Source organism: Octopus bimaculoides, chromosome 7 (genome assembly GCF_001194135.2).
Source record: "Octopus bimaculoides isolate UCB-OBI-ISO-001 chromosome 7, ASM119413v2, whole genome shotgun sequence".
NCBI lineage: Eukaryota > Metazoa > Mollusca > Cephalopoda > Octopoda > Octopodidae > Octopus > Octopus bimaculoides.
In genome coordinates, this window is record NC_068987.1 from 43,443,473 (window position 1) to 43,449,084 (window position 5,612).

Below are 5,612 nucleotides of genomic sequence, written 5' to 3' on the forward strand. Positions count from 1 at the left end.
CTCTCAACGTTGGCACATTGAAAGGTAGGTCTGGTTCCGCTAAGTTCCTCACAAGCAAAGAACACAGGTACAAGGTTTTCTGGGCAGGGAACACTAACAGGGTCGGGGGAATACTTCTTTCAGAGAAATAGGTTGATAAAGTAATCGAAGTAGTCAGAGTATGTGACAGAGTACTTAAGATTAGACTCGTGCTTCACCATAGGTTAGCTACCGTCATCTTGGCCTATGCCCCTCAACGGGGGCTACCCGATGGGCAGAAAGACCAATTCTATGACACCTTGTTGCAAACTACCTCATTGACGAATGACAAGGACCTTCTCTTTGTGTCTGGTAATTTCAATGGACATGCAGGGGGCTTCCATGGCGTACATGGAGGCTATGGCTTCAGTTCCCTCAATGAGGAGGGAACCAGATTGCTGGAGTTCTGTGATGCAAATGACCTTATGGCTTGCAATACCAACTTTAGGAAACTGTCCTGTCACCTAGTTACCTACCGTTCTGGCAGACGCACTAGCCAAATCGACTACATCCTCGCCAGAAATAGGGAAGGAAGACTGCTTATAAATGTCAAAACCTTCCCAGGCGAAGAATGTACCTCTCAACACAGATTGGTAGTTAGCGACTTCGGAATCAAGGCTAAATGGATGCCCAGAAGTAGACCAGCTTGGAAGAGAAGGGTCTGGAAGCTTTAAGATCCTGCATATGGACAGAGATTTAGAAATGTTTTACTCAAAGCATTTGACGAAATAGAAGGGGATATAGCATCACACAATGTGGAAGACAATTAGAGGTTTCTACGGGACAACTTGTTGAGAACCACCGACCAGATCTGTGGTTGGTTCAAAGTCCCCTCTTGACCCAAAATAACGTTTTGGTGGAACAATGTTGTTGACAGGGCTATTAGACAAAAGAAACAGGCTTGGAAGGACTGGAAGAACAGAGGTAGCAGGGAATTGTATCAGATTGCCAGAAGGGAAGCTAGGAGACAGGTTTACTTAGAATATCAGGTGATACACAAAGGAGTCATATTCAATGACTGGTGTAGCAGCACCATTGTCAACTGCAACAAAGTTAAAGGTGACGCTTTAGACACAAATAATTACAGAGGTATCAAGTTGCTGGACCAGGTAATGAAGGTCACTGAGAGGGTCATAGCCCAACTAAATAGGGAGAGAGTCAGTTTAGATGAGATGCAGTTTGGGTTCGTTCCAGGGAAATGTACCACTGATGCTATATTTCTGGTAAGACAGCTGCAGGAGAAATACCTAGCCAAAGATAAACCTCTGTACCTGACTTTCATTAACATGAAGAAAGCCTTTGACAGGGTCCCCCGATCCCTTATCTGGTGGTCAATGTGGAAACTAGGGATAGCTGAGTGGTTAGTGAGAACTGTGCAAGCCATGTACAGGGACGCTGTCATTAAGGCGAGGGTTGGCAACGAGAACAATTAAGAATTCCGGGTAGAGGTAGGAGTCCACCAAGGTTCCGTCCTCAGCTCCCTCCTATTTATCATAGTCCTCCAGGCAATAACACAGGAATTCAAGACGGGTTGCCCCTGGGAGCTCCTCTATGCTGATGACCTTGCCCTAATTGCTGAGTCACTATCAGAACCAGAGAAGTTTCAGGTGTGGAAGCAAGGACTAGAATCGAAGGGCCTTAGAGACAACCTAGCTAAAACCAAAGTCCTAATAAGTAGGAAGGTAGACAAAATACAAACCCCTTCAGGTAGATGGCCCTGCTCGATCTGTGGAAAAGGCGTAGGTAGAAACTCCATAAGATGTACCCAGTGTAAGCTATGGACACATAAGGGGTGCAGAAATATAAAAAGAAGGCTAACTAGCAAGATAGTTTTTGTATGTGGCAGATGCTTAGAAGCAATAAACACTGAAAATGTGCAGGAAAGAACCTTTGCTACACTCCAGGCAGAAAAACTAGAAGTAGTTGATAGCTTCTGCTACCTAGGTGACCAGGTCTGTAGCGGGGGAGGGTGTGCTGAAAGCGTAGCTGCTAAAATAAGAATAGCCTGGACAAATTTCAGAGAGCTCTTACCTCTGCTGGTGACAAAGGGCCTCTCACTCAGAGTAAAAGGCAGACTGTATGATGCATGTGTACGAACAGCCATGCTACATGGCAGCGAAACATGGGCCATGACTGCTGAGGACATACATAAGCTCGTAAGAAACGAAGCCAGTATGCCCCGATGGATGTGTAATGTAAGTGTGCATACTCGACAGAGTGTAAGTACCTTGAGAGAAAAGTTAGACTTAAGAAGCATCAGTTGTGGTGTGCAAGAGAGACGATTGCGCTGGTATGGGCATGTGGAAAGAATGGATGAGGATAGCTGTGTGAAAAACTAGACCCAGGAAGACCTGGGATGAGGTGGTGAAGCACAACCTTTGAACATTAGGCCTCACCAAGGCAATGACTAGTGACCAGGACCTTTGGAAATATGCAGTACGCGAGAAAACCCGGCAAGCCAAGTGAGAGCATAATCTGTGACCTCTGCCAGAAGTGTAGCCAGCTCACTTATTTGTATCTTTACTTCATTGGACACTAAACTCTGCTTGCAAAGACCTGTTGAGGCAAGTAAATTTGAAATCGAAATCAAACCAACGTTGACGGCTGGCACCCATGCCAAGCTCTCCTTCATTGGACACTAAATTCTGCTTGCGAAGACGTGTTGGGGCAAGTGAAATCGAAATCATAATTGAACCATATTCGATGACCGGCACCTGTACTAACAGCACCATCTGAGTGTGATCATTGCCAGAGCAGCTGTCTGGCTTCCGTGCTAGTGGCACGTAAATAGCACCATTTGAGTGTGATCGTTACCAGCGTTGCCTTACTGGCACGTTAGAAAATTATTCGAACGAGGTCGTTGCTAGTGCCGCTGGACTGGCTCCTGTGCAGGTGGCACGTAAAAAAATGCCATTTTGAGCATGGCCGTTGCCATTACTGTGTGACTGGTCCTTGTGCCAGTGGCATGTAAAAGCACCCACTACACTCTTGGAGTGGTTGGTGTTAGGAAGGGCATCGAGGTGTAGAAACTCTGCCAGATCAGATTGGCGCCTGGTGCAGCTATCCGGTTCACCAGTCCTCAGTCAAATCGTCCAACCCATGCTTGCATGGAAAGCGGACGTTAAACGACGACGATGATGATGATGATATATATATATATATATACCAAATATGCATGGATCAGCTGAAAACATGTTGAGGTAAAGTTTGTTATAGCCAGATGTCCTACCTGTTGCCAAGAAAGGTAAGAATCTCCCAGTCTATCAAACAGCAAATTGTCCTGTCATGTTTAAATGGAAACCTGAAAACAAGTTACACCCTATGGTCAAGGTGATATGTGCAAAAATTGCATAAAATGTCAAGACATGCTTTTGTAGTGGACTACTAGTAAATGACACCATTAGACAAGCATGTGTCTACGAGGGAAATATGAACTTGCTTACATACACATATTTTATTCATGCTATTTTTGTTATAAGAATTTAGGAGCTTTAAGAGATATGAAATAAATTATTTTTACTGCTATAACTATCTAAAGTAGATATAGAGTAGCATGCAGAATATTGGGTGAATTTTCCCTCCAAGGAGTTTTATTAACCCAGTATTCTATCTGCTATTATGTATCGCTTTAACTACTTCAATAACAACAAACAGGATGAGGACAGCTATCTGTCCATTGTAAATAATGTACATAATTCCTCATCTCAAAAATATAGAAAAAAAGTATAGAATAGTTTTGTCTACTTTGGGTTCCACTTGTAGCATTTCTGTACTCATTTCAAGATTTTTTGCAGTGGTTATTGCTGTTGGTTCTTTACACTTCCTGTCATCTAGTGGAAGGATGTGATTGGCTATCATGTAAAAATAATTTGTCATTAAAATAAAATAAAAGCAGGTCTTGAGAATAAATTTGGGAACTGCATAGAACCAGTTGTTTTTGAGTGTGTATGTTTTACATATATATATATTTATTATATTCTTTTATTCTTTTACTTGTTTCAGTCATTTGACTGCAGCCATGCTGGAGCACTGCCTTTAGTCAAACAAATCGACCCCAGGACTTATTCTTTGTAAGTCTAGTACTTATTTTATGGGTCTCATTTGTTGAACCACTAAGTTATGGGGACGTAAACACACCAACATTGGTTGTCAAGCAATGGTGGGGGGAACAAACACAGATACACACACACACACACATATATGACAGGCTTCTTTCAGTTTCCATCTACCAGATCCACTCACAAGGCTTTGGTTGGCCTGAGGCTATAGTAGAAAACACTTGCCTAAGGTGGTACTGAACCTGGAACCATGTTGTTGGGAAGCAAGCTTCTTACCACACAGCCACTCCTGCACCTATATATATATATTCTTTTATTTGTTTCAGTCATTTGACTGTGGCCATGCTAGAGCACCACCTTTAGTTGAGCAAACCAAACCCAGGACTTATTCTTTGTAAGCCTAGTACTTATTCTATCAGTCTCTTTTTCCTGAACCGCTATATTTCGGGGACGTAAACACACCAACATTGGTTGTCAAGCGATGTTGGAAGGACAGACACAGAAACACACACACACTCACACACACACACACACATGTACGATGGGCTTCTTTCAGTTTCCGTCTACCAAATCCGCTCACAAGGCTTTGGTCAGCCCAAGGTTATAGTTGAAGACACTTGCCCAAGGTGCCACACATGTGGTTGGTAAGCAAGCTTACTCCTGCGCCTATACTCTTTTACTCTTTTACTTGTTTCAGTCATTTGACTGTGGCCATGCTGGAGCACCGCCTTTAGTCGAGCAAATCGACCCCAGGACTTATTCTTTGTAAGCCTAGTACTTATTCTATCGGTCTCTTTTTGCCGAACCGCTAGGTTACGGGGACCTAAACACATCAGCATCGGTTGTCAAGTGATGTTGGGGGGACAAACACAGACACACACACACGCACATACACACACATATATATATATATATATATACATATATATGACGGGCTTCTTTCAGTTTCTGTCCACCAAATCCACTCACAAGGCTTTGGTCGGCCTGAGGCTATAGTAGAAGACACTTGCCTAAGGTGCCACGCAGTCGGACTGAACCTGTAACCATGTGGTTCGTAAGCAAGCTACTTACCACACAACCACTCCTACGCCTATATATATATATTCTTTTATTCTTTTACTTGTTTCATTCATTTTGACTGCGGCCATGCTGGAGCACCGCCGTTAGTTGAACAAATCAACCCCAGCACTTATTCTTTGTAAGCCTTGTACTTATTCTATTAGTCTTTTTTGCCAAACCGCTAAGTTACGGGAACATAAACACACCAACATCGGTTGTCAAGCGATGGGCGGGGGACCTCCCCCTTTTACCTGCTCCCATTTATTGCACTTGGTTTAACACTAGTGTAGCAATAATTGGGTACCCTCCCAGCAGTATATTGGATAGATACTATCCCTTAGTGGGTTGAACCCTCAACCCCTAACTCTCTCGCAGTATATGTATATATATATATATATATGATGGGCTTCTTTCAGTTTCCGTCTACCAAATCCACTCACAAGGCTTTGGTTGGCCTGAGGCTATAGTAGAAGACAC

The 5,612-nt window shown here is 43.3% G+C and overlaps 1 protein-coding gene across 8 annotated transcripts in view; it reads left to right on the forward strand.

Annotated features, from left to right (window-relative positions):
• Window positions 1-5,612, forward strand: part of LOC106883414 (elongation of very long chain fatty acids protein 6) — a 63,786-nt gene that overhangs the window by 13,591 nt on the left and 44,583 nt on the right. The window contains exon 1 of one of the 8 annotated variants that reach the window (XM_052969564.1): window positions 4,066-4,088. The exons of the other annotated variants lie outside the window; for them this stretch is intronic. The gene's annotated coding sequence lies outside the window, so the exon portion shown is untranslated. Of the gene's footprint in view, window positions 1-4,065; window positions 4,089-5,612 lie in introns of those variants that run through there. 8 annotated transcript variants of the gene reach the window in all.